The 12123-nt window shown below is 36.1% G+C and overlaps 1 protein-coding gene across 6 annotated transcripts in view; it reads right to left on the bottom strand.

Annotated features, from left to right (window-relative positions):
- KIAA0825 (KIAA0825 ortholog) overlaps window positions 1-12123 on the bottom strand; it is a 246087-nt gene that overhangs the window by 220169 nt on the left and 13795 nt on the right. For 4 of the 6 annotated variants that reach the window (XM_019655925.1, XM_019655922.1, XM_019655926.1 and 1 more), the window contains exon 2: window positions 4120-4266. The exons of 1 other annotated variant lie outside the window; for it this stretch is intronic. The gene's annotated coding sequence lies outside the window, so the exon portion shown is untranslated. Of the gene's footprint in view, window positions 1-2255; window positions 2315-4119; window positions 4267-12123 lie in introns of all 6 variants that reach the window. One more of the 6 variants, XM_019655923.1, reaches the window with a different exon arrangement.

The raw sequence follows: 12123 nt of genomic DNA, 5'->3' as shown, positions 1-12123 counted from the left end.
ACTGATCTGCCTCACCCGGGAAGAACGCAATGATGGTGCCAACTTGGGTCAGTGAAGCAACATCCTCCACAACTAGACTGAAGAACAAAAGGACAGCAACTTGTCTAGTCCCCTTCCCCCAATTCCCCAGTGCTGTTCCCATCTCCCAATTCCCCAATAAAAATCTTAAAAAAAAAAAAAGAATTATGTTCACTCAGAAGGAAACAAGACAATTTTTTGAAACATTCAGCCTTTAAAACATCCTTCATCTAATTTTTCTGTATGGGTTATGCAAGTGGTTAGCCAAATGAACTTGCAGTCATTATCTTTATTCAGTTTAAAAGCACATGCATTTAAAAATTCAATATACTGTTAAAACATTTCATTTTGATTTTGAACTGATTTCATTGGACTTAAAAGGTTATGTACCACAAACCAGTGGTATTTAGCAGCACTCACAGGCAGGAAGAAGGGCCACAGGTAGATAGTTTTCAGCAAGATATTCTTTTATGTGGTCAGCTCTGCTAACAAATATATTTGTCAGTTTAACCACTATAGTGGTGAAAATTTATTCATTTACCTCACATCAGGCCCTGTTCTAAATCCTTTACATGGATTAACTTATTTCATCTTTTGAACAATCCTGGGAAATAAGTAGCTTTTTAGACCTCATTTCCCAGATGATGAAGCTGAGGTAAGGAGAGCTGTGTAACTTTCCTGAAGCCCCACAGCTAGAAGTAGGAACTGAGATTCAAATCCAGGCAGCCTGTCTCTAGAGTCTCCTCAGAGGCAGGTGCTCAGATGTTGAAGTAGTTACCAGCCGCTGTAGAGAGACTTTATCATCTGGGATTTTTTTTTTCCTGTTCTTTATACAATTGATTTCAAGATAACTTGGTTCTGTTTTTGAATCCCTGCTCATGTTTAGTTATTAGATCTCATTATAAGGTACTTTCTATATGATAGGAATATCCAAAGTAGCATAAAGATAGAATTTCAGTATCTCATTATACATAAAAATAGAAATATATTTTAAAAGATATTTACTTCTGTTTCAAAGGGCAGGATAGCATAGTGGTTTATAGCTGTGCTTCTCAAACTTGAAGGTACCAATAGCTTGGGAATCTTGTTAAAAATGCAGATCTTCAGTAGGTCTGGGGTGGGGCCTGAGATCCTGCGTTTCTAACAAGTTCCCAAGTAACAGTGATACTGCTGGCCTACGGACCACAGTTGAGGTCGCGAGCACTTACAGTGTGAGCTCTGGAGTCACACGACTTGTGTTTGAATTCCAGGCCCATTACTTACTAGTTTTGTAACATTTGCTTCATGTGCCTCTACTGCATCTATAAAATAGTGAGATCATTAAAGGGCTGTTATGAGTATTACATGAGATAATCCATGGATAGTACTTAGAATAGTCACTGACACATAGAAAGCACTCAATACATATTATCTCTTCATATTACAGAAAACTATTAAAAGCATATATTGTATCCCGTTACAAATCCATTTATAGAATTGATTGATATAGCAGAAACACTAAATAAAATTTGATCATTCTTTTCCAGTCACTAGAACATCACTGTATATTGAAGGACATTAAATACATAAGTTAGCTCCACTACCCAGCTTTATTAAATACATAAATCTGAATCTGCTCTAAATGAATTTGCATGAAGTTGGCGTGGCCTACAATATTTAAAGGGAATATTTTGTTTCTCGGCCAGAAAACATTTTTGTATTGCAGGTATACAGAGTTCCAATTCATTTATTTGAATAGCTTCCTCTGAATTTAGAAACAGCCAATTTTGTTTAAAGATTTTCATTTTTATCAAACAGAAATCAGAACTAGTATTCGTATGAACAATAATAACGATTTAAAAATTTGTTCATACAGGGACACTAGTATAGTTAAAATGAATTTGGAGAATTTAGCCAAAACCTTCACTGACAACTGTATACATTTTCAAACCACTACACAATGCAGCATAATTACCTCTTCATTGTTGAAGACTGGGGCTTAGAAAGAATATTACTTGTCAGAATTGTGATGGTTTAATAATGATGTGATAAGGGAGGGACTGGTGGGTAGAAAAAGTAAAGTCAGGGCCATAAATGAAGATACAATTTCACAGCATCATTCCAAGTGAAAACTATTAGAAATTTCTCAAATTTGACACTGCTTGAAAAACAGAGACAGGAGGAATGGAACGAAGTACACTAGACAAGAAAGATTAATGTTTGCCCAGTCATTGATAAAAAATAGGAAGGGTAAAAACCCTGGTGCTTCAGTCAAGGAGGAGATGAGAGCGATGAAGTGTTTGGAGTTGGTCAGTACCTTTATGAGTCAGAAAGAAAAGATCAATAAACAATTTGCTTCTCTTTTCATCTTTTATTTCTCTAACATAAATGCTGAAAAAGACAACTGAGAGATAGATTCTAATGTTTATTTTTCTAAATTAAAGCTAGATTCAGCATAGGCAATGCACACCTGCCCTGTCAGATCCTGATGGATAAGAATCAAGGAAAAGGGAGGAATTTGGGTGAGTAGACTAGATTATTCTCTTCCTCCTCTCTTCCCTTTCGCTCTTTTCCTGCTGAATGGTCCTGGCTGTTCCTTTAATGTCCATTGTGATATGAGAAATGTTTTAAACACAAGTAACAACTGTTACTTTAAAAAGCAAGATTTTATTTTTTAAAATCTGCATAACAGTGCCTTACAAAAAGGACTGCCATATGAAAGTTTTTAAGGCAGGGTTTACTTATACTCAACTACAACAACAAATGAAATAATTATTAGGTTTAACTTGTACTTTCAGTGAAAAAAAAAAGTCAATTGTGAGTATTGTGATTCTTAACATCTACAGAGGTGATAACCACTACGATCAAATAGTTAGCATTAGTGGGGTACAGGAAAAATAGAGTGTAAACAGAATTATATCAACATGATGTCTTGTTATTTGGGTTTCTATTGTTTTGAAACAAATTCCTGAAAAACAGAAGTTTACTGCTAAGCCTGAGCTAACTTTTTTCATGTACAAGGCAGGTATCGGTCTCTCAACACAGGAGAAGTAAGGAATTCCATTTCAGTGTGACCTATTTATGCCTCTTAGATTTATCATATGCATTTTTTAATGACCCTGAACCAAAGGAAATGTAGAAACCTATTTGAAAAGCTGACATTAAGGTTGTGACACCAACCAAAACAACAAGAAAATTTAAAGTTAAACTGACACACAATCCCCAAATCAGCCTGTTACACTCCTAATTTAAAAAACATTACTGTGTGAAATAGCGATGGCATGTCAGCCTGTGCTTTGAAACCCTTGGATTTTGTCATTTGCTGTTTGTGTCACAACCTTAATATTATTTAAATATACTTTTTAATATCTATTATTTAAAAAATATCTTTGAATTGAAGAGATTCCTAAAGCTTTCAAGAAGCCAACCTCAAAGCACTGCATTCCGACTGTGCCACTTTTATTAGGAGTGGTGCATAAAACATTTGCTGTTGACAAATCTAATTCATTAAGAGGTGAGATGGATGCATTTTAAAATAACTGGCTGGCATCATTATCTGCAGTGCCTTTTATAAATTATTCCTCTTTTCCCTTTTGACTGAACTTGTCACAGTTCCCTTTCAGTCTTGAGTGTTATGCCTTATAGTCAATGCTTTCAACATGTTTAGACAAGTCACAAGTTAAACAAGCAGTGGTACTTTATTTTCTAGAAATGAGAAAGGGTAGCAGAGATACTTACAGATTATTTCATTCAATTCACTGATTTTTTAACTAAAGACAAGCAAAGTCAGTTAGTGGTAGTTTCATCTCACACAAAGGTTTGAAAAATAAAACTATACTGTGTGCATAGAAGGGAGAATTTCAAAGAAAGAAACATAAAGAGAGAAGCTGGCAGCCCTGCTGCGCTGTTGTGCAGACTTAGTTTAAAATTGAATTGTGCTTCCCCTGACATCGGAGATCAGGTACATCATAAGGCTGACAGCTGGCTGACACACTAACTTCCTAAAGGAAAATGCGAACTGTATTTCTCTTAGAGGCCAAAGGAATAGAATTATAGAAGCCTTCAAGGAAACTGAGCAGTCTGAGTACAAATTATTCAAAATATGAGGAAAACATTTTTTACCTAATTTTGTTTCAGAAGACTCTAAGAATGAGCTGGCCTTCCAATCCTAAGTGGATAGAAGATTATTTCCTTCTGATTTGTCAGTAAAAGGGCTGTCGTTTCTTTAGTATCTTCAGCAGAATTTTTTCCAAAATATACAAAAGGCACCTATAAAATAATTAAATTTCATCAATGCCACAATGGAGGGGGCATAGTCACATTAGTTATCTGCATTGATAATGACAGTATTATCACTAGGTTATGACATACAAGCTTGAGCCAAGAGATGCTGGAAATACATAGACATGCTAAAGTTGGAGTACCTAAGAAAAGCTTATTAACAAGATGATCCACAGCTTACAAGCACATGGATAACAGAAGCGCCTAGGAAAATGCATATTCAAAAACATTCCATTCATTTTCATTGATTTTTCAAATGTTCCTAAAGAAACATAGATCATAGTAAGGGATGGTTGCATGATATAAAACAAGCAATGCTTGTCAATCCAATCACCTTTTTTCTTTCCTGTTTAGTTACCAGTTGCCCTATAACAGTTTATTAAAACCATCTTTTCCTCCACTCTTCTGGGTTGTTTAGTTAAAACAGATTCTAACTCCATTGATCTGAGGTTGGGTGGGTTCTGAGATTCTGTATTTCTAACAAGCTACCAGGTAATATTATTGATGCGATGGGTCCATGGACCACACTTTTACTAGTAAGTTTGCAGCAGCCTGTTTATCTTTCCCTGCACCAAAGTACACTGCTGTTATTCTTGGCTATTGGCCCTTTGTCTTCCCATATAATTTGAGAATCTTTTGTCAAGTATTCTCCCCTGCCCACTAAAACAGACTGAAATTTGATTGAGATTGCATTGATCAAATTGGGCATCTGCAAAACGTTGAGTTTCCCAAGCCACGTGTATCATGTATCATTCCACTTATTGAGGTCTTATTGTCACACAGCAACGCTTCACTATTTTCCCCACGAGAGTTTTGCACATCTCTTATTATGTTAGATGTATTTCAAGGCACTTCGTATTTTGAATGTTTAAATAATATTTCTTTGTAAAAACTTTTTCATTTTTTGTTTATACATTTATGTGTTTGTATAATTTTTATATATTGATGTTTTCATCTAGAATATTTGCTGAAGCCTTATTCTTATTTTTTTCTGTAGCTTTATATAATGTACAAGCAATGAGTTTTGCTTCATGGCAAAACTTATACTTTTTATTTATTTATCTTGCCTTACTAGATGAAAAAAATAAACAATAAATGTACTTTTTAACAGAAAAGACTATTTTGTTATATATAATCAGCCAAACTGATCTCTTGGTTGGGCCTAGGACAGCTAGAAAGCTGACATAAAGAAGGTTCCAAATGTTTCTTCTGATATTTATCATCACCTTGATACTTTTGGCCTTGCCCTGGTGTCTGATATACAAGTGCTTAAATATTACTAAGATCTATTATCCTAAGCTGACTTCCAGTTGATATTTGACCAGACACAGACAAAAACCCTCATTGACAACTTGGCCTCTCTGGAAACTGAATTTGAACAAAAGAGGAAACAGGATTTATTAAGAGGAAAATGGTTTATTAGATTTATTTAAAAAATCTAAGGACTAAGGAGGAGATGTCAATGCCAGGAAACCATTACAGAGATACGACATATTACCTAGTCTCCATAGCTGCAATCAAATGATTTCTTGGAAAAGCCTTAAATAACTGACCTTACTTTCTTCATGACAATGTCAGCCTGCTCTAGGGCGAATTGTCCTTCTTGATAGCTTTCACACAATCAGTTTGACCAAAGGAAAAAATTAACGTAGTGTTCCACAAACTATCATTGTTGTTAACATTGGTTACCTGAGAAAAGGCAAATGTGCGTGATGGTGGGATGGAAGGAAGAATAAAGAAAGAGAAGAAGGCAGTAACTAAATAATAACCATAATCATCATAAAAATGCAACACATTGTTTCTTTAAAATGAGTTCATCGTCCACTACAAACAATAATTATGAAGAAGTATAGCAATGTAAAAAAATGCTTAAATAGAGAAGTGAAAACAAGACCCAAGACAGCATGTAAACACGTTTAAAAATATATGTACAACATTTTTGACTTGGAAGATCAATCAGTGTGTATTTTTCTCCATTTCCCTCCAGAGATCCTTTTAAAAAGACAATAAAGGTGTGTGTTGGAGGTGGGGGGGCGAGGATGTAAACCCATACCAGTGAAGAGACTGAGAGAGCCCCCACCACCCTACAAATTTGTACAAGGTAAGACAGATGAATGAGTGTTCACAGAAGAAACAGAGCGGGGAAAAGCCAAATTCTAGAATGTGAGCAGAGAGCGCTGCAAGGAATTAAAGGAATGTCCTGATATCTCTGGCAGAAGTATGGAGTAGGAAGTGAAGCTAAATTATGCAATCGGTTGAAGGTCGGTCCAAGAAACACTGAATCTCCCTCACCTAACATTTTGTACAGGCAACTACTTTTTTTTGTTCGTAAATATCTAACTATGAATAAGAAAAAAAAAAACCCTAAATGGGGGAAGTGTTGTGTTTGAGGAAATTAATGAACTGTCTAGAAATCTAGGGAACATGGTATGCATATGGGTGCCCCAAAGAGAAATCTGCCTCCTTCTGGCCTTTAGCTGATTTCCAGCATAGTCATGTTTTTCCTCCTGTTTACTCTAAAGCCCATGCCAGTCAAAACAGTGTCATCAAAATATAGTTTCCAGGCAGCTTTTTTATTTTCTCTTTTCTAATTTGAATACATAGCCAAGGATCACTGAGTATTTAAAGAAAATCTTTTTCTTCACATTTGAGACCAATGTACAACAAAAACTTATCTCAAAGAAAACAGAGATAAATTGATTAATAGAACATGGAAAATTTGCATCACTCTCAGAGAGTAAAGAAAAAAACGTATATATAATACAAGACTAGGAGCAGACTCCCAGCTATGATTGAGCGTGACCAGCAAATACTTTTCAAAAAAAGAAACTAAAGAGTTGGACAAAATTGACAAATACAACTATTTTAGTGCTTTAGAAACTGACCAAAGTAATATAAGAGTTTGAGAAACATTCACATTTGAAAAACTGCTCTTTAGGGAAGAACACTAGGAGCCTGTGGCATTCTGGTCTAGAGCTATTCCCATTCCCACCAACCACAGCTCAGTCACTACAGAGGTTCTTCCAGGGTGGGGAAGATCATCAGGACTGAAAATGTCTCTGCTGAGGTCAAAGAGGGCTCACTTGAGTTTGAGTGGCAGGTGATGTTCATGCCTAGTAGTGTTTCACTGTAAGTGATGATATTGAAGCAGGCAAGGAGGAAGAGCCAACAGCTCTATTAGTCCAAGGTCATGGTCATAGTTGGGGCAAGTATATTCTTGGCTAAGGCTGAGTATATGCAAAGGGGACTGGAGAGGAACAAAGCTAGCCACACATTCCTGAGGCTGAATAATCACTTATACAGAAGAAATGAAAGAGCCCAGCAAAAGCAAGAGCTGGGACACAACTGAAAACAGTATAAACTTTAAATGCATTTCTCTGTCAATACAGAGATTCATGGGGAGATGCACAACAACTTTTTTGACCTGAAGTGTTTAAGCACAACCACTATCCAACCATTGGCTTATCATTGAAGCTACATAGACACAGGGGCAAGTCCTAGGAAGCTAAATGTAAAACTCAAAACAAGAATCTTAAATAAAAAGAAGAAGGAAAAAAACAACAAAAACAGATACATCAGTGGTAACATGGCCACACATCTCACCGGAAAAGATTAATGCCACTGATTAAGTTTAGGCAAATGATTAAAAAAGAAACCAGCAAATAAACAAAACAACAACAACATTCAGAGGTTAAAATATCAGAACCCAGAGTTGCTACAATATATGATCTAAAATGTCCAGTTTTCCACATGTAATTATGAGGCATGCAAAGAAATTGGGAAAAAGCAGTCAATACTAACCTTCTGAGTGTCCCTAGACGTTGGATTTAAACAAAGGCTTCAAAGCAGCTATTATAAATATGTTCAAAGAACCAAAGATGGCCATATTTAAAAAATAAAAGCAAAGTAAGACAACAATGAATAAAAAAATAGATATTTTTAATAATGAGACAGAGATTTTTTAAAAGAACAAAATGGAAATTTTGGGGTTGAAAAGTACAATATATGAAAATCAAATTCACTAGAGGGACTTGACAGCAGATTCAAAATGACCTGAGAAAGAATTGGTGAATTAAAGATAGTTAATGTAAATTACCCAATCTGAAAGAACAGAGAGAAAATATATATTTTTTTAAAATGAGCAAAGACTCAAAGACATCTGGAACAATCATAACCATATCAAAACACATGTAATAACCCTGGAGGAGTAGAGACAGATAAAGGGATAGAAAAAAATATATGAAGAAAATGGGACAAAACCATACCAAATTAGATGAAAAACATTAATCTACTTATCAAAGAAGTTCAATGGACCCCCAGTAGGAAAAACATAAAGAGATCGGTGTCTAGACATAACATAATCAAACTATTAAAGGACAAAGACAAAGAAACTAAAAACAGCAAGCGAATACTAACACATCATATATAGGTAAGCATCAATGAAACAATGGAGTCCAGGTCAGTGGAATGAGAAATTCCAAATATTGAAATAAAAAAAACTGCCCAACAAATATTCTATATCAAGAATTATCATCCTTGGGGCCAGCTGAGTGGCACGTTAGTTAAGAGCTGACTTGGGATGCCAGCTCTGAGCAGCAGGGCCCAGGTTCAGATCCCACATGGGGACCAGTGACACTGCCCTCTACAGCTAAGATGGTGAACAACAGCTCCACCTAGAGCTGGGTTGCCATGAGTCGCCGGCGACAGTGTAGGCTGCAGCCCCTGCTGCAGTGGGCTGCCACAAGCTACCGTGTGTAGCTGGCAGCCAGCATGAGCAGCTGGCAGTCGGTGTGAGCTGCCAAGAACCACTGTGAGCGGCCGTCCAGAGGCTGGCGACCAATCGGCCTCATCTGGGAAGAGCACAATGATAATACCAACATGGGCCAGTGAAGCAACGTCCTCCACAACTAGAGTGAAGAACAAAAGGACAGCAACTTGTCTGTTCCCCTTCCCCCGATTCCCCAGCACTGTTCCCCTCCCCCAATTCCCCAATTAAAATAATAATAATAATTGTTATTATTATTATTATTATCCTTTAAACTGAATGCAAAAAAAGCCATCACGTTTTAAAAAGGAAGACAAAATAAAGATTGAGAATTTTTACTAGTAGACCTATCTTAAAAGAAATAGTAAATGAAAACCTTCAGGCTGAAATAAAATGACACCAGATGGTATTAACATAGTAAATATTTGGGTTAATATGAAAGACTCTATAAAATATTATCTCGTTTCTTTTCATTGAATTTTTTAGAAGGCATAGATTGTATAAAGCAATAACCGTAATTGTTTAGTTTTTAACATGTAAAGATTTAATACATATGGTAATAATAGCAGGAAGGAGGAAGGAATAGATACATTAGAACAAAGTTTCTGTATTTTATCAAAATTAAGTTGGTATTATCTGGATGGTATTAAGTTGATTGTGGTAAACTAAGATGTAGAATGTATTCTCTAGAGCAAACATTTATAAAATAACTGTTTAAAAGGTAAAGTTACACTAGAAATTTAAATGTGCATACACTAAAAATATTTATTTAATGCAAAACAAGGTAACCAAGGTAGACAAAAGGAATAAAAAAGATAGAAGTCATCTATCTTTTAACACAAAGCATAATAAAAAATGTAAACCTAACCATACCAATAAGTACATTAAATGTGAATGGTCTAAACATCTCAGTCAAAAGCAGGAATTGTCAGACTCAATAAAAAGGCAAGATCCAACTATGTGTCATCTATAAGAGGCATATTTTATGTTCAAATACAAAACAATAGATTAAAAGTAAAAGGATGGCAAAAGATATGCCATGAAAACAGTAACTATAATACAGCTGGAATTACCTCCCCAATGTTAGACAAAACAGGCTTTAAGAAATAGTATTTGAGAAAAACATGATATTTCAAAATGATAAAATGAAGACTACATCTGAAAGATACAATACTTATGAATGTATATACACCTAAAACAAACTACCAAAATCAATGGAGCAAAATAATGACAGAATCGAAAGAAGAAATAGATCACGTGTTCGATGTTTCAAAACTTTGTTTTCAATAATTGACAGAATTAAACAGAAAATCAGGAGGAGAATAAGAGATTTGAATCTTATCAACCTAGTCAACCTAACTCACTTATATATAGAGAACTCCACTCAATGAAGGGAGAATACACACTTTTTTCAAACACTGAAAAAACATTTTCCAAAATAGAACATGTGCCACATCATAAAACAAATCTCAATAAACTAAAAAGGATGTGATCGGGCCAGCCGAGTGGCGCGTTGGTTAAGAACTGGCTTGGGATACCAGAGGGCCCCGGTTCAGATCCCACATATGAGGGCCAGTGACACTGCCCTCCACAGCTAAGATGCTGAACAACAGCTCAACTTGGAGCTGGGCTGCCGTGAGACGCCGATGATGGTGTAGGCTGCAGCCCCTGCTGCAGTGGGTTGCCATGGGCTACCGTGTGTAGCCAGCAGCCAGCATGAGCGGCCAGCAGCCACAGTGAGCGGCCGTCCAGAAGCTGGCGACTGAGCTGCCTCACCAGGGAAGAACGCAATGATGGTGCCAACTTGGGACAGTGAAGCAACGTCCTCCACAACTAGACTGAAGAACGAAATGACAGCAACTTGTCTGTTCCTCTTCCCCCAATTCCCCAGCACTGTTCCATCCCCCCAATTCCCCAATAAAAATCTTTAAAAAAAAAAAAAAGGATGTGATCATAAAATGTTCTTCAAGTATAACAGAATTAGAAATCAAAAGCAGAAAAAAATCTTGGAAAACCCCCAATATTTGGAAGTTAAAGAAAACACTTCTAAATAACAGTAAGTCAAAAAAGAACCACAGGGATATTAGAAAACATTTTTTACAGAATGATAGTGAAAACAAAACATGTCACATTTTATGGGATACAAAAAAAGCAGTATTTAGAAGGAAATTTATATTTCCACTTGTATCAGAAAAGAAGAAAGGTCTCAAATAGATAACTTAAGTGTAAATCTTAGGACACTGGGAAAAGAAGAGCAAACCACATTCAAAGCAAAGAGAAGAAAGGGAACACAAGGATTACAGCAGAAATGAAAAAAATAGAAAAGAAAACAGCAATAGAGAAAATAAAATCAAAAGTTGGTACTTTGAAAAGATCAACAAAATTGCAAACCTTTAGCTAGACTGATCAAGATAAACAAGAAAAATGGCACAAATCACCAAAATAATGAATGGAAAAGATGTCACTACTGGCCACACAGAAATCAAAAGTTTTGTAAGGCAGCACAATTAACTACTTTATGCCAACAAAGTAGACATACAGATGAAATGGACACATCCTTTACAAAGACATAAATAACTAAAACTGACTTAAAATGAAATGTGAATATGGAATAGACTCAAAACAAGAAATTATATTAGTGATTCAAAATCTTCCCACAAAGAAAGATCCAAGGGCTTCACTGGTAAATTCTATGAAGTAAATAAAATGAAATAATACTAACATTTCACAGACTCTTTCAGAAAGCAGAGGAAAGAAACCTTCCCTTACTCATTATACTGACAGTATTACCCTGATAATGCCAAACAAACACATCACAAGAACATAAAACTGCAGGCTAAATGCTTTTATTAAAAAAGGAAGATCTAAAATCAATAGCCTTGGGGCCGGCCGAGTGGCTTAGTTGGTTAAGAACTGGCTTGGGTGGCCAGAGGTCCCCAGTTCAGATCCCACATATGAGAACTAGTGACATTGCCCTCTACAGCTAAGATGCTGAACAACAGCTCAACCTGGAGCTGGGCTGCTGTGAGTCGCTGGCAGATGGCGTAGGCTGCAGTCACTGCTGCAGTGGGTTGCCATGG

The sequence above is a fragment of the Hipposideros armiger genome, unplaced genomic scaffold (genome assembly GCF_001890085.2).
Source record: "Hipposideros armiger isolate ML-2016 unplaced genomic scaffold, ASM189008v1 scaffold_252, whole genome shotgun sequence".
NCBI lineage: Eukaryota > Metazoa > Chordata > Mammalia > Chiroptera > Hipposideridae > Hipposideros > Hipposideros armiger.
The sequence above is the reverse complement of the archived record's forward strand: the minus strand, read 5'-3'. Positions and strand labels throughout refer to the sequence as shown.